A 24,407-nucleotide genomic window follows, 5' to 3' on the forward strand; every position below is an offset into this window, starting at 1 on the left:
AACTGCCATATGACCCAGCAATCCCACTACTGGGCATACACACCCAGGAAACCAGAATTGAAAGAGACACGTGTACCCCAATGTTCATCACAGCACTGTTTATAATAGCCAGGACGTGGAAGCAACCTAGATGTCCATCAGCAGATGAATGGATAAGAAAGCTGTGGTACATATACACAATGGAGTATTACTCAGCCATTAAAAAGAATACATTTGAATCAGTCCTAATGAGGTGGATGAAACTGGAGCCTATTATACAGAGTGAAGTAAGCCAGAAAGAAAAACACCAATACAGTATACTAACGCATATATATGGAATTTAGAAAGATGGTAACGACAACCCTGTATGCGAGACAGCAAAAGAGACACAGAGGTATAGAACAGTCTTTTGGACTCTGTGGGAGAGGGAGAGGGTGGGATGATTTGGGAGAATGGCATTGCAACATGTATAATACCATATATGAAACGAATCGCCAGTCCAGGTTTGATGCATGAGACAGGATGCTCGGGGCTGGAGCACCGGGATGACCCAGAGGGATGGTATGGGGAGGGAGGTGGGAGGGGGTTCAGGATGGGGAACATGTGTACACCCATGGTGGATGCATGTTGATGTATGGCAAAACCAATACAATATTGTAAAGTAAAAAAAATAATAATAATTAAATAAATAATAATAAAAAAAAGCAGGGTGACAATATACAGCCTTGACGTACTCCTTTTCCTATTTGGAACCAGTCTGTTGTTCCATGTCCAGTTCTAACTGTTGCTTCCTGACCTGCATACAGGTTTCTCAAGAGGCAGGTCAGGTGGTCTGGTATTCCCACCTCTTTCAGAATTTTCCACCTTTTTTTGTGACCCACACAGTCAAAGGCTTTGGCATATGGGTTATTGGCAAAGTGAAATATGTATAAATCATTTAGAGTAGTGCTCTGACACATAGGCAGTACTCACTAAATGTTACCATTATTTCCCTCTGACGCAGTGTGCACATCGGTGGTTTGGCACTGAATACAGACAGCCTCGGGCTTTCGGTTGACTTTTCATATAGGATGTCCCAAGGCCAGAGGGCCATCTTATGTAATTGTGTGCTCTGGGTCTGTGTGCTCTGTGCTCCTTGCCTGGTGCATGTAATTAGAGTGGGTCATGGGTCACCACAAACCACAGCTACCAGCTCTACCCCTGAACCCATCTCATCTCCTCCAGCAGGTGCGTTCTCACATAAATCTGCCAGTGCAATTGCTGAGTGCTCCTATTGTCTGCTGTGGGGCACATGGTGCCCAGTTTTGAGCAAGAGAGTCTTTTTTATATATCATTTTATTTATTATGCTTCCCATGTAGTTCAGTCGGTAAAGAATCTGCCTGTAATGCAGAAGACCTAGGTTCAATTCCTGGGTCGGGAAGGTCCCCTGGAGGAGGGCATGGCAACCCACTCCAGCATTCTTGCCTGGAGAATCCCATGGACGAGGAGCCTGGCAGGCCATAAGAGCAATGAGACACAAGTAATGAGAGTCTTTATATATTTATATAATTTTATTTATGTATTTAATTTTGACTGTGCTGGGTCTTTGTTGCTGCATGCGGGCTTTCTCTAGTTGTGGAAAATGGGGACTATTCTCTAGGTGCAGTGTGCGGGCTTCTCGCTGCAGTGGGTATTCTTGTTACAGAGCATGGGCTCTAGGGCACTCGGGCTTCAGTAGCTGTGGCACATAGCCCCGGTGGTGTGGGCTCCTGGGCTCTAAAACACAGGCTCAATAGCTGTGACATACAGGCTGAGTTGCTCCACGCATGTGGGATCTTCCCGGCCCAGGGATCGAACCTGTATCTCCTGCATTGGCAGAAGGGTTCTTTAACCACTGAGTCACCAGGGAAGCCCCGGGAGTCTTTTTTAATATTTATTTTTATTTATTTATTTGGATGCACTGGGTCTTAGTTGCAGCACATGGGATCTTTCACTGAAGCACAAAAACTCTTAGTTGTGGCACATGGGATCTAGAGTCCTGACCAGGGATCAAACCCGGGCCGCCACCTGCCTTGGGAGCTCCAAGTCTCAGCCACAGGACCACCACAGAAGTCCTGATGAGACACTTGTATTCTCCTCTAGGCCAGGAAGGCTTGCCTGCTCCCTGGAGCTGGGGAGATGTCTACAGTGGGTTGGCGATGGTGTCAGACTTGTTTCCACTCAGGATCGGAGAGACGAGATGCTCTGCAAAAGGCCTGCTTGGGCAGAGAGGAAGAGGCTGGCTCTAGGGCCTTGGCTTCTAGAACCTTAGCCAGGTTAAGGCAGTGTGGTGCACTTGCCTCTGCTGGGCTTGACCACACAGGGTAACAGGTCAGGCTGCAGATGTTTGTGTCTGGAGTTCTTTGGGGTTTCTCTTCATATTCTTCCTGACTTCGCCATCTCTAGAGGTCAGGTCTTTAATATCTCTCTCTGCTACTGCTGCTGCTAAGTCGCTTCAGTCATGTCCGACTCTGTGCGACCCCATAGACGGCAGCCCACCAGGCTCCCCCATCCCTGGGATTCTCCAGGCAAGAACACTGGAGTGGGTTGCCATTTCCTCCTCCAATGCATGAAAGTGAAAAGTGAAAGTGAAGTCGCTCAGTCGTGTCTGACTCCTAGCGACCCCATGGACTGCAGCCCACCAGGCTCCTCCGTCCATGGGATTTTCCAGGCAAGAGTACTGGAGTGGGGTGCCATTGCCTTCTCCCTGACATCTCTCTCTGTCTTGCAGAAATCAGAGCTTGGTAAAAGGCCTTGCTAGAAGTGCCTGAGCACTGCACGTGTATTGACTGACTGACAGATTGGCTCCGGAGGGCTTCAGCCGGGCTAGGCCTCTAGCAGACCTTTTAAAAAGCTGCGATCAGACTCATTAGATTCCATTGGTGGGCCTTGCTGAAGCTGTTCACAGCACCCTCAGACCTCAATAAAATCTAACCACATTTGCATTGCAAATGAGGGTGTTGGAGGTGTGGGTGACTTGGGGTGGAAAGGGCTCCTGGTTCACATAGGAAGGCTTCTTGATTATTGGTAGGGGGTGGGGGTGAAGTGGTAAGTAAAATGGATGCAGTTTGACAAAGTGAGAGGAGGGTGTGGTTTCGGGCCATAACCTACCCTTTCCTGGTTCAGATCAGTACTTGAGTCATTCCAGAGTTCCCCTGCCAGGCCCCTGGGAACCTTCCAGTGTATGACATCTCTCAGGAAGCTAGCTGAGTTTCCTGGAAAACCTCCTCCACGGAGAACCAATCCACCACCTCCATACCACCCCTCAAATCTTTCTTAGAAATCCTACCTGCCTGCATCTTGGAATGAACGGAATAGAATGAAAGGAGAATTAAGCCGTAATAATCCAAACCAAATACTGGGTTTGGAGGGCCCTGGTTTCTACCTAGTTTCTCATCAGGGCCCCTTAATGGCATCTCCTCTCTGGGAGAGTGTTAGTCGTTGAGTTGTGTCCAACTCTTTGCAACCCCGTGGACCATAGCCCACCAGGCTCCTCTGTCCATGGAATTTTCCCAGGCAAGAATAGTGGAGTGGGTAGCCATTCCCTGCTGCAGGGGATCCTCCCCACCCAGGGATCAAGCCCAGGTCTCCTGCATTGCAGGTGGATTCTTTATCATCTGAGCCATAGCCTATGTTCAATGAGAAATGTGAATTGAGCCCAGGGGAAGGATGTCTGAGGGGCTCTTGGACTTCTGATCCCTTGTTCAGCTGGCAGAGCTGGGCTGGCACAGCCAGCTGCTCTCTGAAGTTCTTGCCTTCCTGCTTCTGTCTTCGGACTCTGAGAGGGAAACCTAAACCTTGTGTCTCTGATTCATTTACTGTGAACTCATCAAGTTGGTGTTTGGCAAGAGTTCTTGGATGTCTCAGAAAGGGCTTTTGGTTTGGCTTCATTTATTATTTTGTGTGTGTGTGTGTGGTGCTTGCTTTTCCTTTGAAATAGGAAGTCTTTTTTTTTCTTTGCCAAGAATACAAGGAAACACTAGATTTGAGGTTGGATCACAACACAAGACTTTATTTTCTTGGGCTCCAAAATCACTGCAGATGGTGACTGCAGCCATGAAATTAAAAGATGCTTGCTCCTTGAAAGAAAAGCTGTGACAAACCTAGTCAGCATACTAAAAAGCAGAGACATTACTTTGCCAACAAAGGTCCATCTAGTCAAAGCTATGGTTTTTCCAGTAGTCATGTATGGATGTGAGAGTTGGACCATACAGAAGGCTGAGCATCGAAGCACTGATTCTTTTAAACTATGGTATTAGAGAAGACTCTTGAGAGTCCCTTGGACTGCAAGGAGATCAAACCAATCAATCCTAAGGGAAACCAGTCCCGAATATTCATTGGCAGCTGATCCTGAAACTGAAGCTTCAATGCTTTGGGCACCTGATGCAAAGAACTGACTCATTAGAAAATAATACCCTGATGCTGGGAAAGATTGAAGGCAGGAGGAGAAGGGGGTGACAGAAGATGAGATGGTTGGATGGCATCACTGACTCGATGGACATGGATTTGAGCAAGCTCTGGGAGTACTGAAGGACAGGGAAGCCAGGCGTGCTGCAGACCAAGGGGTGGCCAAGAGTTGGACACAATTGAGCAACTGAACAGCAACAACAATCCCTTGTGTTTCTGTCTTTTTAATTGTGCAAAACAAAACAAGTAGAATCTAACATTTAGTTTTGCATATTGGGTCCTATTATTATCCTCATTTTACAAATGAGAAAACTAAGCCCAGAGAAGTTAAGCAAATTGCCCAGTCTACATATGCTAGCAAGCAGAAGCCTTATATAACTGCATAGTGCAAAGGGCCCACAAAACTTTGGGAGGCTTACCAAAAAAATTTATTTTAATCAGAAGAAAGTCTCAAGAAAATGTTTGCATATATAATATTGATACATTTGACTGTATACCAACATGGCCATGAAGGTTTTGTTATTTTAGAAGCAGACGCTGTGCTAGGTACCAGGCAGAGGCAGAGCCTGATGGTGGCAGTGAGGCTGACCACTAAGTGCGAAGTGACTCAGACCCCAGACCTTGCCCTCCCTGGGGGAGCCAGGTGCATTGCCTGGCTCAGAGCAGCCTGCGCTTGCCCTAGTAGGGCTACAGCGTTTGGACGAGATAGATCAATCACAGAGGCTTCATGGAGCTGGGAGTTGAGGAGCAAGAGGGTTAAACAGGAAAGCAGGGAGACAGACAAGTGGAGGCATTCGGGAATTCACTGGTTTGTGGGAGATGGAAGCAGTTGATACAGATACAGCTGATACAGCTTGTGTTGATGATCGATTAACACTCTTTTCCAGCATGACTTTTAAATTTTTTTCTTGTATATTTCGCACCAAGGAACCAGGGTTCAACAGTGACATTCCATCAGAAAGGTGTAAGACCGAATTGTTACTTAAAACTCACAATGATTATTTTTTATGCTAGAAGACTGAACAAGACTTTGTTTTTGTTCATAGTTCTTTTCTGTTAGGTATGAATGGTCATTCTTTAGCATTCCACCAGTAATTAGCAAATTGTCCAAACGGTCATACAGTCATCTCACTTCCTTATTTTTTTGCCTCAAAATGACATACTGAATGTTGCGGCATGGTTTCCATGGAGCCTACTGGTGGTTTACAAACAGAGCTCCCCAGAGCTAAGGCTGGGGAGCTAAGTTCAGGAGAAAGGGGACAGACAGAGCTTGGGGACTTGGAGCCCTTTTCCCACTTTAACCTGAGTAAGACATAAATATATTCACATATTTTTTATTGCACTTCACTTTCTTTTGCTTTGCAGGTATTATTGTTACTTTTATAAATTGAAGGTTTGCAGCAACTCCGGGGCACCATTTTTTCAATGGTGTTTTCTCACTTCATTTCTCTGTGTCACACTTTGGTAACTCTCACAGTATTTCTAGCTTTTTTTGTTATATTTATATTGGCCATGGTGATCTGTGATCTGTGATCTCTGATGCTATTTTTGTGGTTATTTCGTCACTTTTCAGCCATCAGGTATTTTCAGTATACTTTTTTGGACATAATCCTATGGTGCACTTAATAGACGGCACTATAGTGTAAGCGTAGCTTTTATACACATTGGGAAACCCCAAAAACTGTGAGACTCAGTTTATTGCAATATTCACTTTACCATGGTGGTGTGGAGCCAAACCCACAATACTACACAAGGTAAGTATAATATACATTTGTAGAGTGTCTGTGAAATGTTTCATTTTTTAAAAAAGGATTTCTCTGGAAAAAAAAAAAGTTTGAAAATCACTGCTGTAAAAACTTCAAGAAAGGTAAATGAGAACTCCAGGAGTAAGTTTATTAATTTATTTTCTGCCTATTCTGAGAGCGACCTGAAGCGAACTACAAAACTAGGTGTGACATAGCAAGGGTTTTTTGTTTGTTTAAGTAAAGAAATAAAAGGAAAGGAGGAAAAACCGTGGTCAGGAAAGTCAGATGTCGGCATGGTAAGGTTTAGGCACCCAGGCCAGGCTGAGGGGCTGCTGGGGGGCGGGGAAGCACAGCTGTGGTGGGCGGGCATGGAGGCTCATGCAGACACAGCCATTCTCCACCTGCCAAAGGAGGAGATGACTCCTTGGGCAGGTGTCACCCAACCTCCACGTGGATGTTGCTAAAAATGAATCCATGAAAGTCCATTAGAGGAACTGTTTGGCCTTGGACAAGCACCTCCTCCTCCTTCCTGGCAAACATGCTATCCTATCCTCTGCTTTGCTGAAGACCTGGGCAAGGGGAGGGCTCTGCCTGCCCACCTGGGCGTCCTTGGTCCACTGGCCACAATTCCCCCTCACACTACCCTACACACGTCAGTCTCCTCCCAAAAAATGATCAGACGAGGACAAAACCCAGAATTTCATACCCAAGGACCTCTGCTCAATAAGAATAGCTAAGGGACTTCCCTGGTGGCCCAATGGTGACCGGCTAATGCAGGGGTCCCAGGGTCGAGCCCTGGTCTGGGAAGATTCCACATGGCATGGAGCAACTAAGCCTGACTGCCGCAACTACTGAAGCGCACCCGCTCCAGAGCCTGTGCTCTGCACCGAGAGAGGCCACCACAACGAGAAGCCCACGCATCGCACTGGAGAGTGGCCCCCACGCCACAACCAGGGAAAGCCCACACGAGGCCAACCCAGCCCAGTCAAAACCACACTTTCATCTCTTTGGGCTTCCCTGGTGGCTCAGATGGTAAAGAATCTGCCTGCACGGCAGGAGACCCGGATTCGATCCCTGGGTCAGGGAGATCCCCTGGAGAAGGGCATGGCGACGCACTCCAGTATTCCGGCCTGGAGAATTCCACAGACAGAGGAGCCTGATGGGCTACAGTCTGTGGGATACCAAAGACTCGGACGCAACTGAGTGACTAACACACACAAGTAAAAAAATAAGACTAGCTAATACATCGTGTTGACTCCCTGCCACTGTTCCAACCCCTTTGTATGTGTTAACTCCTCCAATTCTCACAAGACTTTGAGGTGGTACTATTATTATCTCCTTTTGATGGATCAAGAAACAGAAGCACAGCAAGGAGGAAGGACGACAGTGCTGAGATCTGAACCTGGTTGGGCCTATGCTCCTCACTACTCACCACGTAACCTCCAGGTCGACCAACCTGTTCCAGCCCCACCTGGCTGCGGGTGGGAAGCGAGTTACACTCTCTACCCCTGAGGCTGCAGTCCCGAGGTTTACCCTCTCAGCCTCATTCTGGTCTGTCCTGTTTGGTAGCCACAGATGGCACTTTGCCCAGCCGTTCATTCACTGCTGGTGTAGAGTCCACAGAAAACCCAAGCTTTGAGGATGTGAGGCTCAGGGCAGGCCTTCCTCATAGTGGAAAACGAAATACCCAAGGCAGCGTCAGGGTTGCTCCGCCTGTGACGGGAGATGGAGTTGCGTGGAGTTCCGTCCTATTGACAGTCATGATGACTGTGACATTGGTCACTCGGAGCGGAGGCTGCTCCAGGCATTTTATATTCATTATGTCATTTCCTCCTCAACACAGCTGAGCGGGTAGGTGTAACTGTCTCACCCACCATAGGGGGGACACTAAGCTTAGGGAGTTTCGTAACTCCCTGGAGGACGCAGCAAACTCTCCTCTGCTTCCCCCTGCCCCCAGGGTTCCATCACCTCGGTTCTCTCCTTGGTCACCACCCTGGGCCCTTACACTTCCTAAACCCATTTACACAGAAGTTCTTTCACGACTTCTCAGGATCTTGCTTTGCTTCTCTTCCTGCCTCCGACTATTAGTTCCTCAAAAGCCAGGGCCGTATTTATCAATTCTACATCCCTTCCCCTCCATCACCAAGGGCCCCACCTGAGGCGCTGCTTCATAAGGCGGACCCGAGTGAGATGCTGAAGCTTTGTGGCTCTGAGCACACGAGCAGCTGGCACTGCTGGTAGAAATGCCCACGTGAGAAATGCCCACCTGATCCTGCCATCACTCCAAAGAACTCTTCACTTGCATAGGTATGCAGAGAACATGTATCTGCCTAAACGTTTCTGAAAAAGACCTACCGGCTACTGTCTAAGACCCAGCCATGTAAATCATGATGCAAATGAGGCAGTAGCCACATGGGTGGGGGGTAGGTACTGGTTGCCAGGCTGCAGAGCCAATTGCATCCACTCACACCCAGAGAGATCGAACCCTGGCAGGAAAACCCCGCTTCTCCAAGCTCATCCTTGCCCTGATGACTCGGAGGGAAACCGTGCGGCAGCATGGCTGGCGTGCTCGGCCGCCTCTCGCCTCTCGAGGCAGCTCTTAGCTTCCCTGCCCGCCCTCCTGCACCTCCACCCCCACACGACGTAGACAGAGGAGGTGAGGGATAACAGGAGAGAGCTGCTACTGGCTGTCCTTGCAAGGCAGCAACAGTGATCGGTCAGCCTTGCTCAGGAAAACACATCGTGTAATCCTGAGAAATCCCTGAGCATTGTACAGGCAATAGAAGGCGCCTGATGGGAGCCTGGCTTAGGTTTGGGGTTCAGTTCAGTTCAGTCGCTCAGTCGTGTCCGACTGTTTGCGACCCCATGGACCGCAGCACACCAGGCCTCCCTGTCCATCACCAACTCCTGGAGTTCACCCAAACCCATGTCCACTGAGTCGGTGATACCATCCAACCAGCTCATCCTCTGTTGTCCCCTTCTCCTCCTGCCCTCAATCTTTCCCGGCATCAGGGTCTTTTCCAATGAGTCAGCTCTTCACATCAGGTGGCCAAAGTATTGGAGTTTTAGCTTCAGCATCAGTCCTTCCAATGAACACCCAGGACTGATCTCCTTTAGGCTGCTTTGGGGAAAGCATCATTAACGAGGGCTGTGCACAGACTTTGTGACAACACCATGATGGGACCAGAGTTCACGTTTGTACAATGAGCAGACTAATTTCTAAGCAAACGAATCCAATTATTTGTTCATTTGTTCAATGCATATATAAGAACATACTCAAGGAGTGCTAGAAAATCCTCTAAAAGTGGCCCTTGTCATCAACAGCAACAAAAAAAAATGGGTAAGAGAATCAGTCATAGTACCCTGGCCTGTGGGTGAAAATCAGGCATTTTCAAGCTGTTTCAAGGTCCTCACACACCTGTGCATCCCAGGGCTTCCCTCTTTATTGCAGCAGATTCACTGGACTCTTTTTAAACCCCTGTCACTCCACTCCGTGATAATACATATCCTTGGAAGAAATAAAAGCCCTGGTACTTTACAATATCTAAATAATTTATCTTTAATTCCCTTGTGGCTCAGACAGTAAAGAGTCTGCCTGCAATGAGGGATACCTGGGTTTGATCCCTGGGTCAGGAAGATCCCCTGGAGGAGGAAATAGCAACCCACTCCAGTCTTCTTGCCTAGAAAATCCCATGGATGGAAGAACCTGGTGGGCTACAGCCCATGGGGCAAAGAGTCAGACACGACTGAGTGATTTCACTTTCACTTTCATCTTTAGTTCTGACTGCTCTCCCTGCCTCATGAGATGACTCCAAAGAATGACTTCCTAAATAATTCACTTTGGCTTTGCCGCTCAACATTCGGTCCACAGAGCACTGGCGTCACTGGGGAGCTTGTTGGAAATTCAGACTTTCAGCATCCGTGTCTCCTGGGTCAGGATGTGCAGTTCAGCAAGATCCTCACACCCTTCTGAATCACATTAAAGTCTTCACAGGCAGTGACTCTCCTGGGGGAATTTCGCTTTGCTCCCAAGGATGCTAACAGGGGCTGGCCCTCTCTGAGCACGTGACTTGTTCTGGGGGCAGCCAGCCCTGAGCTTGGTTGAGGGTGAGAGGAGCCCAGAGAGAACAACCTGAGGACTTCGAGAAGGACCACGTGGGTATGTGCAGGTCATGACCTTGGCAGCTGGCCCAATGAGAGGGAAGAAGCCCAGAAAGCAGGCTCCCCCAGGAGAGCAGCAGCGGGGCCAGAGGCAGCCCCTGTCTTGCTGCAGGTGGTAGGAAGGAGGAGACAAGCCCTTCAGGCTCGGCACAGTGACGCACTGCTGACAAGTGCCCAGTCGCGTCCGACTCTTTGAGACCCCATGGACTTGTAACCTGCCAGGCTCCTCTGTCCATGGGATTCGCCAGGCAAGAATACTGGAGTGGGTTGCCATTTCCTTCTCCAGGGGACCTTCCCGACCCAGGGATCAAAACTGGGTCTCTTGTGTCTGCTGCGTTGGCAGGTGGATTCTTTACCACTAGCGCCCCTTCAGCCCAACCCACAGGGTAAGTGGGCTGGGGGCCAAGAAGGGTCAAAGGCAAGGAGCCAGGCTGCGCACTGGTGCCAGACCTAATCCAGAGGTCCTGGCCCGTCTTGTGCTGAGAATATGGGAGAAACAGGCTGTGATCTGTGGGCAAGGAGATAAATGTTGGCCCCCTGAACCTCCAACTGACAGATGGGAGGAAGAGGGGAGGATAGAGGCGTGGGAGATGGCCCTGGCTTAGCTGCAACTGCTGCACGGGGAAACTCATGAATGTAGTTTTCTCTGGAAAAGTCCTGAGCCCACAGGAGGAGCGGAGGCAGCCACACCACTTTGTACCCTTAAGATAGCATTCTCGCATTTCTCTCCTCCTCAGCATCTCCCAGGCAGAGGTCAGACCCCAGGCTGCAGGATGGGCATCCTGAGCCCTTTGAGTTATCTGTTGAATCAAGTCTTTCTTGACCTTGGAGGTTGGAGGATGCCCTCACAAATCCTTTCACCATCTCTTCTCTCTCCACCCTTCTATATTCTCAGTGTAGCTCGGAGGTTTCAATGGGCATGTCACCAGCTTTCAGCTACATTTGTGGTAAATTTCACATACAGGCTAGCTCTTGCTTTGGAATGTAGCATCTACTTTTTACTTGGCAGCTGAGTCAAAACTTCAACATTATATTTTGTGCTATGCGAAATAGAAAAAAAAAAGACTTGGGAAAACCCTAAGTGTTTATCAATACTGGTTTAGTACCATATAGAACAGACTTCCCAGTTTGCTCAGTGGAAGAATATCCACCTGCCAGCAGGAGGTGTGGGTTCAATCCCTGGGTCAGGAAGATCCCCTGGAGAAGGAAATGGCAACCCACTCCAGTATTCTCACCTGGGAAATCCCATGGACAGAGGAGCTACAGTCCATGGGGTCACAAAAAGTCAGACACAACTGAGTGACTAAACAACAACTGGATAGAACACATGTGGGGGTTAAAAAGGAGAAGGCGATGGCACCCCACTCCAGTGCTCTCGCCTGGAGAAGCCCATGGACGGAAGAGCCTGGAAGGCTGCAGTCCATGGGGTCGCAAAGAGTCGGACACGACTGAGCGACTTCATTTTCACTTTTCACTTTCATCCACTGGAGAAGGAAATGGCAACTCACTCCAGTATTTTCGCCTAGAGAATCCCAGGGACGGGGGAGCGTGGTGGGCTGCCATCTATGGGGTCGCACAGAGTCAGACACGACTGAAGCGACTTAGCAGCAGCAGCAGCAGCAGCAGGGGTTAAAAAGAATTTGACCTGTTTTGATGTGTGAACAGGAGATGGTATCCAAGCTGTATTGTGGGGAAAAAGAAGTTTCTCATATTGTCTTATTTATGTCTAAAAGGACAGGGAAAGATGTTCATATCTATGTCTTTTTGTGCATAGAATATTTCTGAATGTACACACTAGAAACTGGATGTCCACTGCTTCTAAGTAAGGGGCCTTAAAGGTCAGAGTTGGGGGAAAGACTGAGTTGTTACTGTGCAGGGTGTTTCTCAATTTTTTTGGTAAGCGTATACTACATATTCAATTCCCAAAGGATTACAGAGTCATTTAAAATGGTGATTATGAAAATTAATGGAGCATTTTGTGGGAAAATTTTATGATGTAATGTTAAGTGAAAAAAGCAATATTCAGAGTCATTATGTGCATTCTGATTTCAATCATGTTAAGGTAAGCAAATGAATAAAGAATTGACAGACATGAACAACATTTAAGTTAGTTTTGTTATGGCTTCTGGGATTTTCCAGACTTATAAAAATTAACTTTACTGAGGTATAGTTTACATACACAAGCACATCCATCTTAAGTATACACTTGGATGAATTTTGACAAATTTATACACTCATGCAATCAAGTTACGGAACACTTCCCTCATTCCCCAAAGTTTCCTTTTACTTCATCCTATTCAATCCTGGCCTGCAATCAAAAATGTCACTAGAAATTAGATCTGACTTCACCAGAGTTTCATACAAATAGGATCGTACAGTGTGTACTCTTTTTGTATCCTAGCTTTTTTGGCTCAGGGTAATGTTTGTATCCATCTTCTTCTTTCTCAGTAAATCCTAGGCAAGCTAAAAGATTATACCTCCCACCCTTCCTGGCAACCAGTTGTCAGTTCAGTTCAGTCACTTAGTCATGTCTGACTCTTCATGACCCCATGGACAGCAGCGCACCAGGCTTCCCTGTCCATCACCAACTCCCTCAGCTTGCTCAAACTCATGTCTGAGTCTGTGATGCCATCCAACCATCTCGTCCTCTGTCGTCCCCTTCTTCCGTCTTCAATCTTTCCCAGCATCAGGGTCTTTTCTAATGAGTCAGCTCTTTGCATCAGGTGCCCAAAGCATTGGAGCTTCAGCTTCAGGATCAGTCCTTCCAATAAATATTCAGGACTTATTTCCCTTAGGATGGACAGGTTGGATCTCCTTGCAGTCCAAGGGACTCTCAAGAGTTTCTCCAACACCACAGCTCAAAAGCATCAATTCTTCCATGCTCAGCTTTCTTTATGGTCCAAGTCTCACATCCATACATGACTACTGGAAAAACCATAGCTTTAACTAGATGGACCTTTGTTGGCAAAGTAATGTCTCTGCTTTTTAATACGCTGTCTAGGTTTGTCATAGATTTTCTTCCAAGGAGCAAGCATCTTTTAATTTCATGGCTGCAGTCCCCCTCTGCAGTGATTTTGGAGCCCAAGAAAATAAAGTCTGTCACTGTTTCCACTGTTTCCCCATTTTTTGCCATGAAGTGATGGGACTGGCTGCCATGATCTTAGTTTTCTGAATGTTGAGTTTTAAGCCAGCTTTTTCACTCTCCTCTTTCACGTTGATCAAGAAGCTCTTTAGTCCTCTTCACTTTCTGCTGGAAGGGTTGTGTCATCTGCATATCAATGGCAACCCACTCCAGTACTCTTGCCTGGAAAATCCCATGGGCAGAGGAGCCTGGTAGGCGGCAGTCCATGGGGTTGCACAGAGTCGGACACGACTGAGCAACTTCACTTTCACTTTTCACTTTCATGCATTGGAGAAGGAAATGGCAACCCACTCCAGTGTTCTTGCCTGGAGAATCCCAGGGACGGGGGAGCCTAGTGGGCTACTGTCTATGGGGTCGCACAGAGTCGGACACGACTGAAGTGACTTAGCAGCAGCAGCAGCATCTGCATATCTGAAGTTGTTGATAATTCTCCTGGCAATCTTGATTCCAGTTTGTGCTTCATCCAGCACAGCATTCCTCATGATGTACTCTGCATGTAAGTTAAATAAGCAGGGTGACAATATACAGCCTTGATGTACTCCTTTCCCAATTTGGAACCAGTCCGTTGTTCCACGTCTGGTTCTAACTGTTACTTCTTGACTTGCATACAGATTTCTCAGGAGGCAGGTAAGGTGGTCTGATATTCCCATCTCTTGAAGAATTTTCCACAGTTTGTTGTGATCCACATAGTCAAAGGATTTGGCATAGTCAATAAAGCAGAAGTAGATATTTTTCTGGAATTCTCTTGCTTTTTCTATGCTCCAATGGATGTTGGCAATTTGATCTCTGGTTCCTCTACCTTTTCTAAATCCAGCTTGAACATCTGGAAGTTCTTGATTCACATACTGTTGAAGATTAGCTTGGAGAATTTTGAGCATTACTTTGCTAGCATGTGAGATGAGTGCAATTGTGTGGTATTTTGAGCATTCTTTGGCATTGCCTTTCTTTGGGATTGGAATGAAAACTGACCTTTTCCAGTCCTGTGGCCACTGCTGAGTTTTCCAAATTTGCTGGCATATTGAGTGCAGCACTTTCACAGCATCATTTTTAGGATTTGAAATAGCTCAGCTGGAATTCCATCACCTCCACTAGCTTTGTTCGTAGTGATGCTTTCTAAGGCCCACTTAACTTCACATTCCAGGATGTCTTGCACTAGGTGAGTGATCACACCATCACAGTTATCTGGGTCATGAAGACCTTTTTGTACAGTTCTTCTGTGTATTGTTGCCACCTCTTCTTAATATCTTCTGCTTCTGTTAGGTCCATACCATTTCTGTCTTTTATTGTGCCCATCTTTGCATGAAATGTTCCCTTGGTATCTCTAATTTTCTTGAAGAAGTCTCTAGTCTTTCCCATTCTATTGTTTTCCTCTATTTCTTTGCACTGATAACTGAGGAAGGCTTTCTTATCTCTCTTTGCTATTCTTTGGAACTCTGCATTCAGATGGGTATATCTTTCCCTTTTTTCCTTTTCCTTTCACGTCTCTTCTTTTCTCAGCTATTTGTAAGGCCTTCTCAGACAACCATTTTACCTTTCTGCATTTCTTTTTCTTGGGGATGGTTTTGATCACAACCTCCCATACAATGTCACCGACCTCTGTCCATAGTTCTTCAGGCACTCTGCCCCTCAGATCTAATCCCTTGAATCTATTTGTCACTTCCACTGTATAATCGAGGACTTCCCTCATGGTTCAGATGGTGAAGCATCTGCCTACAATGCGGGAGACCTGGGATCGATCCCTGGGTTGGGAAGATTCCCTGGAGAAGGAAATGGCAACCCATTCCAGTATTCTTGCCTGGAAAATCCTATGGACAGAGGAGCCTGGTAGGCTACAGCCCTTAGGTTCACAAAGAGTTGGACATAACTGAGTGACTTCACTTCACTCACTTCACTGTATAATCATAAGGGATTTGATTTAGGTCATACCTGAGTGGTCTAGTGGTTTTCCCTACTTTCTTCATTTTAAGTCTGAATTTGGCAATAAGGAGCTCATGATCTGAGCCACAGTCAGCTCCCGGTCTTGTTTTTGCTGACTGTATAGAGCTTCTCCATCTTCCCCATCTTCTACAAAGAACACAAGAGATGACTCTACACGTGGACATCAGCAGATGGTCAATACCGAAATCAGATTGATTATGTTCTTTGCAGCCAGAAATAGAGAAGCTCTATAAGTCAGCGACTAGCTGTGGTCATATGATAAAATGATGGCCAAAGAATCATAAGTAGAAGGGTCATGTGGGACTTCTAGAAGGCTTTGTAAAAGTAAGAGACAGACAACCTTTTTCTTTTCTTCCCCTTTCTCTTGCTGATGGCCTGAAATATGGATATGATGAGTGGTGCCCCAGCAGCTACCTTGGAACATAAGGTGATGTTAAGAATAATCAAGAAAAGGAAATGAGCCTAGGTCTCTGATGACACAGTGGAAGTGTCATACCATGCCAGCTTGACTCCTTCCTCTTATATTACTTGTAAATGAAACACAGGCACATACACACATACACACATATGAATTTCTTGCCTGGAAAATCCCATGGACAGAGGAGCTTGGAGGGCTACAGTCCATAGGGTCATGAAGAGTCAGACATAACTGAAGCACGAAATCTTGTTTAAGCACAAATATTTGGGGGTTTTCTGTTTGTAGTTGAAACTAATGCTACTTACTCCATAAGCCTTCTAGCACTATCTAATGTTTTAGAATTGTGTGTGTTTGACTAAAAAATAAATTTTGATTTAAAAATAAACTTTTATACCAAAATCTGGCAAAAACCGTTCGAGAAAAACATCACAGACCAATATCTCTCATGAACATAGGAATAAAAATTCTTGACACAACTTTGGCAAATTGAATTCAGCAATTTGTAAAAAGAATAATGTACTATGACCTGATGGGGTTTATCCCAGGAATGAAAGGTCAACACAGCATTCAAAAATCAAAATCAATCAGTGTAACTGACCACAATAACAGAACAAAGGATTAAAAACCAAATAATCAGCTCAATAGATGCAGAAAAAGCATTTGAAAAAATCCAGTAATCCTTGACAGTAAAGTGCCAGCAATCTAAGAATAGAAGTGAATTTCTTAAACTTGATAAAGGGCAATTCTAAAATAAAACTATGGCTAACAACATACTTAATGGTGAAAGACTGAATGATTTCCCCTAAGAGAGAGAAAAATGAGAAGATAACTGTTCTTAATGCCTGTATTAAATACTATGCTAGAGCACTAGGCAAGAAAGTGAATTTTTCCTTTCCACAGTTTGGAAAGAAAAAGTAAAACTTTCTTTATTTACAGACAACATAATTACCTACATAGAAAATTCCAAGAAATCGTAAAAATAAGAATACCTACACAATAATTAGAACTAGTAAGTGAATTTAGCAAGGTGAAAATATATGAGAGCAATACACAAAAATCAATAAACCAGAACAAACACCTGGAAAATTATAATCTTACAAACCCCACTGACGCTGACATCAGCAAGCATCAAATATTTAGGGATAAATTTAAAGAAAGATGTGTAAGATGTCTACAGTGAATTTTTCTAATAGGTTATATAAGCTGAGAGATATTTAAAATACTTATTAATAAATAAAAGGCTAGATAGATACATCACCTGCATGGATTAGAAGATTCAAGATTATCAAGATGTCAATTTTTCTTCTTCTTCCCAAATTGATCTATACATTTAATGCAACCCTATTTGAAAACAACTGTGGTTTCTACACACTGACAAGGTAATTCTAAATTTATATGAAAATTTAAAAATAATACAGTGAAACTAAAATTGAATAAAAGAAGATCAGTGCTATAACAGAGACACATATGAGGTTCTACAACAGCACAGAGGAAGGAAGAATAGTTCTGATTATTCCAGCTCTGACTAGGTAACTCAGGGGCTGCCTCTCAAAGGAGGTACCATTCGAACTGTGAGTTGAAAGATGGCTGAGGGCTTACCAGGTGGAGACTTTCATGAAGACTGTTGACTTACTTAGGCTTTACATATGAGAGTGGAGAGTGAGAGAAGCTGAGAGAAGAATTACACCCACAGGGAGCTCAGGAATTCAGTCCCACTGTGTCCAGCAGACAGAGAGCTGGAGATGGACTGACTCCAGTCAGCCTTTTAATTTTTCCTTCATGGGGCAGACCCTGCTGTCAAGAAACGTGTTCTTTGGCCATTAGTTAGTCAGACAGATGCTGAGTCTTAAGGCTCTGAGTGAGTGAGTACAAAGTAATTTTCTCCAAGCTTTTGGTGATGGTGGTGTTCCTTAGCACAGATTTGTTTGTTGCTAACCAACTGGTCTTTGGTTTATTTTGTTTTTAAAAATCATTGGGCACTGGTGACTTTTTTTTAATATTTATGTTTTGACTGTGCTGCATCTTCACTGCTTTGCCAGGACTTCCTCTAGTTGCCGTAAGCAGGGGGCCACACGTCACTGCAGTGCTTGGGCTTCCCATTGCAGTGACATCTCTTGTTGCAGAGCACAGGCTCTAGGTGCGTGGGCTTCAGTAGTTGCGGCTCAAGGGCTCTAGAGCTCAGGCTCAGTAATTGTGGCACTTGAGCTTAGTTGCTCTGCGGTATGTGGGATCTTCCGCGACCAGGGATCGAACCTGTGTCCCCTGCATTGGCCCACGGATTCTTATCCAGTGTGCCATCAGGGAAGTCCTGGTTCTTGGTTTAGAATGCTGGACCAAGTTTGACCAACAGATCAATCAGGTGCCAAGATTCTACTCTATGGAAGAGCTTTTAGTGAAGGGACAATTTAGAGGGAGGTGGGCAGGATTCAGTTCAGTTCAGTTCAGTTCAGTCGCTCAGTCGTGTCCAACTCTTTGCGACCCCATGAATCCCAGCACGCCAGGCCTCCCTGTCCATCACCAACTCTCGGAGTTCACTCAGATTCACGTCCATCGAGTCAGTGATGCCATCCAGCCATCTCATCCTCTGTCGTCCCCTTCTCCTCCTGCCCCCAATCCCTCCCAGCATCAGAGTCTTTTCCAATGAGTCAACTCTTCACATGAGGTGGCCAAAGTACTGGAGTTTCAGCTTTAGCATCATTCCTTCCAAAGAACACCCAGGACTGATCTCCTTTAGGATGGACTGGTTGGATCTCCTTGCAGTCCAAGGGACTCTCAAGAGTCTTCTCCAACACCACAGTTCAAAAGCATCAATTCTTCAGTGCTCAGCTTTCTCCAACTCTCACATCCATACATGACTATTGGAAAAACCATAGCCTTGACTAGATGGACCTTTGTTGGCAAAGTAATGTCTCTGCTTTTCAATATGCTATCTAGGTTGGTCACAACTTTTCTTCCAGGGAGTAAGTGTCTTTTAATTTCATGGCTGCAGTCATCATCTGCAGTGATTTTGGAGCCCCAAAAAATAAAATCTGACACTATTTCCACTGTTTTCCCATCTATTTGCCATAAAGGGATGGGACAGGATTAAGGGGACCTTTAGATGTTGAGGCACCGAAGGGGTACAAACAATGGATACAGACACATCTAGGCCTGACCAGGCAGAAGGAAAAGGTGGAACTCAGTGGAGGAGGGGGCTGTTGTTCCAGGGGTAGCTGTTGTCACAGAAGAACGTGACACTGTCAGATCTGAGGTTCCAGATCCGGGAGAGACAGGCAAGAAACATCCCAGCCCACCCGGTCCGCCTTTCCCCCTCCAGTCTCCTACCGGTGCTTCCCATTGGCTGATGTAAGTTAGAAACCAGCCAATGGGGCAGAAGGGGCTGGAAGACGGAGGGGTCAGCTTCCTGCACACAAAGTGAGGCAGATAAGGGTGAAAATGGCTCAGGGCCTCAAGCGAGATAACACCAGCACAACCACATCCTCCGACACGGCCTGTGCAAGGCAGATGCGTGAGTCAATTCTGTGGAATGGCAGAAAATGACACCCAAGATATGGAGATAGGAGGATTCCCGACAGTCCTGGCCCTGCCACCCACCATGCATCCCTAGCGGCATGTGGCTGGCCTCTGGGGCTTCCACTGCTTCAGCTGTCAAATGAGTAAGGTGGACCACGTGACCCTCAAAGCCCTCCAACACAGTGTCCCTTGATGAGGCTGTGAGTCGGCTGGCTCCCTCACCAGCACAGACTGGACTGTGCCCCACGGTCCCTGCCTCCCCGGGCTCCACTAGCTGCAGATACGATGCCAGGCACCCCCCCTCCCCCCCTCCCCCGCAAAGGGCAGCCCAGGGGATCCTGGGGCCAGCGGCCTCTGGGACTGCACTTGGCGCTCCTCTCTTCCAGTGAAACCCTGGGACGTGCAGAGTCGACCAGGGACTTTCTTTCACTGTGACGAGGCACATTCATAAAGAAAGCAGAGTGTATTCATCCCCAGAGAGCAGCAGCTCCCCAGGCCTGTGCTGCAGCAGCTCCCGGCGTGGTGCCCCCCCTGCTCAGTTCCTGATAACTGAAGGTGAAACTTGAACAGCAAAAGGGAAGTCTCCCATCTCCTACTGGGTATCAAATCCTGTTTCTAGACAGTTTCAGTTCTTACAGACACAGGATTCCATATTTTCTCACCAATAAGCTGGAAGGCAAAGAACCTTCGGTGACCACCAACCGCACTGCCTGGCCCTGGGGTGAGATGCAAGTACACCGCAAAGCCTTTCTGAAATCCTGATTTGAAAGCGTGGTCCAGAGGTTTCTGAAATGCATCATCATCTTTCTCCTTATTAATGCAAAGAATTAGACTGGATAAGGGCACAGATTTGTTCAGTCTGCTCTGGGGCCCTGGAGTGCCTCTCGGGTGACTTTCTCTCTCCTAGCTTTCTGCAGACTGAGATGACTCAGACCAGGGCAGGCCATTGTGTCCTTGTGGAGGTGTGAAGATGATGCACTCCAGCTTCAGGGTCACGCCAAGAGTGACCACAGGGAGAAGCCCGCTCCTTTGTTGCACCCTTGAAGGTCTGGACAGCTGGAGAACAGCTTGCGGTGAAATGTGTTGGCTTGTACTCACCTTCAAAGCATTTGTTTGCAATGACAGGTTCTTAGCTTCCTGGACTCTGTAGCGAACTAAAGAGGATAGAGGAGGAAAAAAAGAATGCAAGAGGAAAATATCAATAGGAAAAATTGAAACAGGTGTAAGGGTTTTTTTTTTTTTTTTTTTTTTGTATTGGGGTATAGCCAATTAACAAACAATGCTGTGATAGTGTGAACGGCCAAGGGACTCAGCCATACATATACAAGGGTAAGGGTTTTTAAGCACAAAGATATTTCAATACAAAATAAATTTTAAAAGGCAATGTGTCTGCTGAATATGAAGGAAGAGAGATATTTCCACAGAGATTCTGTTCATACCCGAGAAGTTTTCTCATGGAAGTTGGGCACCAGAATGGGTGGTTAGAAGGTGCTGAGAAGCCTCTCACATCAGGATCCATTCATTTGCGTATTCAGCTATTTAAATGAGCTATAACAAAGCATGGGGTGTATGCTGTGACTCAGTGTACCGTCAAGGGAAGCACAGAATAAGAGCATTCAATCCAATGCGTTGGGGATCTAGCAGGCTTCCAGGAAAAATGGCCTTTGGCCTGTCATGGAAAGGATGCTTTGGAACTGGAAGAAAAAAATGAGGAGGAGGAACAGCAAAATATGAGGACCTGATTCAGGATAATGCAGCCCAAGACAGCAGAACCAGAGAAGGAGCCCGGGAGACTTTGCTCCTTGGAGGTGACATTAGTGTCAATATACTGCCTCTATCCACATGGGGTGAACACCTCCAAACCAACAATACTAGGATCATTTGAACCTGTTTAAAAATAATTAAAAAAAAAACATAGCTCTTATTCGAATATAAAATGAACATGTATTAAAATTTTTAGGCACATTTAAGAGAAAGATTAAATTAGATCATAAAGAGTAATGATTATTAATCAACCGGGAAGCTGAGCAGTTATAACTAGTTCAGAAGAGAATGCAAAGGGTGGTCATATTTATAGATTTGGAATATTGGAATGATGGCGCAAATTCAGGCAAACTGGTTTTTGGAGGGAGAGGACGGGAGGAAAATGATCATCTTTTGGTATAATTTGCATGTCTATAGGTAAAAATTACTTTGCATTGCTCAGTTAGCTACAATTTATAGAACTGTAAACTAGCTCAAAGACTCTGAAAGACCGTAATTAGGTAACCTGAAGAGTGTTTTCTGGACAAGCTGAAGGGACACCTCATTTTATTGCTTTTTGCTTTACTAGGCTTTGAAGATGCTGTGTTTTTTTTTTTACAAATTGAAGGGTTGTGGCAACCTTGCATTGGGCAAGTCTATAGGTGCCATTTTTCCAAACAAATCTGTTCACTCCATATCTCTGCATCACATTTTGGTAGTAATTCTTGCAATATTTCAAAATTTCATTATTATATTTGTTATGGTGATCTGTGATTAGCGATCTTTGGTGCTACTATTGCAATTGTTTTGGGTCTCCATGAACTGTGCCCATAAAAATGGGAAACTTCATCAGTAAGTTGTATGTGTCCTGCTTCTCCACTGACAAGCTGTTCCCCCATCTCTGCCCCTTTCCTCATGCCTCCCCTATTCCCTGAGACACAATAATATTGAAATTAGGCCAATTAGTAACCTTACAATGGCCTCTAAGTGCTCAAGTGAAAGGAAGAGTTACACATCTCTCACTTTAAATCAAAGCTAGAAATGATTAAGCTGAGTGAGGACAGCATGTCAAAAGCCAGGATGGGCCAGAGCTAGGCAATAAACAGTTAACCAGTCTGCGGATGCAAAGGGAAAAGTTCTCAAAGGAAATTAAAAGTGCTGCTTCAGTGAATACGCAAATTGACAAGAAAGCAAAACAGCTTTATGCGGATATGGAGAAAGCTTTAGTGGTCTGGATAGAGGAGCAAATCAGCTACGACATTTCCTTTAGCCAAAGACTAATCCAGAACAAAGCCCTAACTCTCTCCAATTCTATGAAGGTGGAGAGAGGTGAAGAAGCTGAGGAAGGTTTGAAGCTAGCAGAGGCTGGTTCATGAGGTTTCAGAAAATAAGTTGTCTCCATGATATAAAAGTGCAAGATGAAGCAGCAATTACTGACATAGAAGCTGCAGCAAGTTTCCCAGAAGTTTAGCTTAGATAATTAATGAAGGTGGCTATACACTAAACAACAGATTTTCAATGTAGATGAAACAGCCTCCTATTGGAAGAAGATGTCATCAGGGAATTTCATAGCTGGAGATAAGTCAATGTCTCGCTTCAAAGCTTTAAAGCACAAGCTGCCTCTCTTTTAGGGGCTGATGCAACTGGTGACTTGACGTTGAAGCCAGTGTTCATTTACCATTCTGAAAGTCCTAGAGCCTTTAAGAATTATGCTAAAACTACTCTGCCTGTACTCTATAAATGGAACAACAAAGCCTAGATGACAGTGTATCTATTTACAACATGGTTCAGTGAATATTTTAAGCCTACTGTTGAGACCTACTGCTCACGAAAAAAGACTTTCCAAATATTACTGCTCATTGACAATGCACCTGGTCACCCAAGAGCTCTGATGGAGACGTATGAGATTAATGTTGTTTCATGCCTGCTAACAGAACGTCCACTCTGTAGCCCATGGACCAAGGAGTAACTTCTACGTTCAAGTCTTATCAGTATGTAAGAGACATATTTCATGAGGCTATAGCTACCATAAGTAGTGATTCCTCTGATGGATCTGGGCAAAGTAAATTGAAAGCCTTCTGGAAAGGGTTCCCCTTTCTAGATGCCATTAATATTCATGATTCATAGAAAGAGGTAGAAATGTAAACATTAACAGGAGTTTGGAAACGGTTGATTCCAGTCCTCATGGATGACTTTGAGCAGGAAGACTTCACTGGAGGAAGTAATTGCAGATGTGGTAGAAACAGCAAGAGAACTAGAATTAAAAGTGGAGCTTGAAGACGTGACTGAATCACTGCAATCTTATGATAAAACTTTAACAGATGAGGAGTTGCTTCTTGAGAAAAAAAAAAAAAAAGGTTTCTTAAGATAGAATCTACTCGTGGTGAAGATGGTGTGAAGATTGCTAAAATGACAACATAGGATTTATAGTATTATATAAACTTAGTTGCTAAAGCAGTGATGAAACTGATCAGGACCCTGCGGCGGGATCTTCCCAGAGACAGACCCCACCCCTTCCTTGTGTCCTCTACCTATGGTAGGCCTTCCCCAAGTTCCAAAAAACAAATTTAATCAGAGAAGTGAGAAAATACCGAAACAAAGGAAAGCAGTCAAGCAAGACAAAAGAATAGTAGTTTAGCCATAGAACAAAGGGAAGGACCTTTAGTTCCTCCTCAAGGTTATAGACCCTTGAGCATACCCTTGAGTTGTTTTGCAGATTCTAAAACCTCCACCAAGTAGAAAAAGTTAACTGTATGCTGACCATCAGAATGTAGACCCCAGGCCACTTAGAACCAGAAGGTTGATAATAGAGGTTCCAGAAACATCACCCTGTTCCCTCACCACCAAACCAATCAGAAGAGTGTACACAGATGGTCATGTACCCTGTCCGTCTCCATCATCTTGCCTTTAAAAACCCTTCCCTGAAAACCATTGAGGAGTTGGGTCTTTTGAGCACGATCTGCCCATCCTTCTTGCCTGGCCCTGCAATAAGCTCTGACCTTTCCTTCGCCACAATCCGGTGTCAGTAGATCGACTTAACTGCGTATAGGGTGAGCACCCCCAAGTTTGCTTCAGTAGCAGTGGTAAGGATTGACTCCAGTTTTGAAAGAAGTTCCACTGGAGGTAAAAATGCTATTGAAAAGCATTCTATGCCACAAAGAAATTGCTTGTGAAGGGAATGTCAATTGATTAGGCAAACTTCCTTGCTCTCTCTTTTTTTTTTTTCTTGCTCTCTTTTTTTAAGAAACCACCACAGCCAGCTTCAGCAACTGCCACTCTGATCAGATCAGTCATCAGCCATCATCATCCACCAGCAGCAAAACACCACTGGCAAAAAGATGA

At 45.5% G+C, this 24,407-nt stretch overlaps 1 pseudogene; it reads left to right on the top strand.

The window, feature by feature from the left end:
- The first annotated feature begins 22,041 nt into the window (after positions 1 to 22,041).
- LOC102268489 (tigger transposable element-derived protein 1-like) lies at positions 22,042 to 24,407 on the top strand (annotated as a pseudogene).

Source organism: Bos mutus, chromosome 16, assembly GCF_027580195.1.
Source record: "Bos mutus isolate GX-2022 chromosome 16, NWIPB_WYAK_1.1, whole genome shotgun sequence".
Classification (NCBI taxonomy): domain Eukaryota; kingdom Metazoa; phylum Chordata; class Mammalia; order Artiodactyla; family Bovidae; genus Bos; species Bos mutus.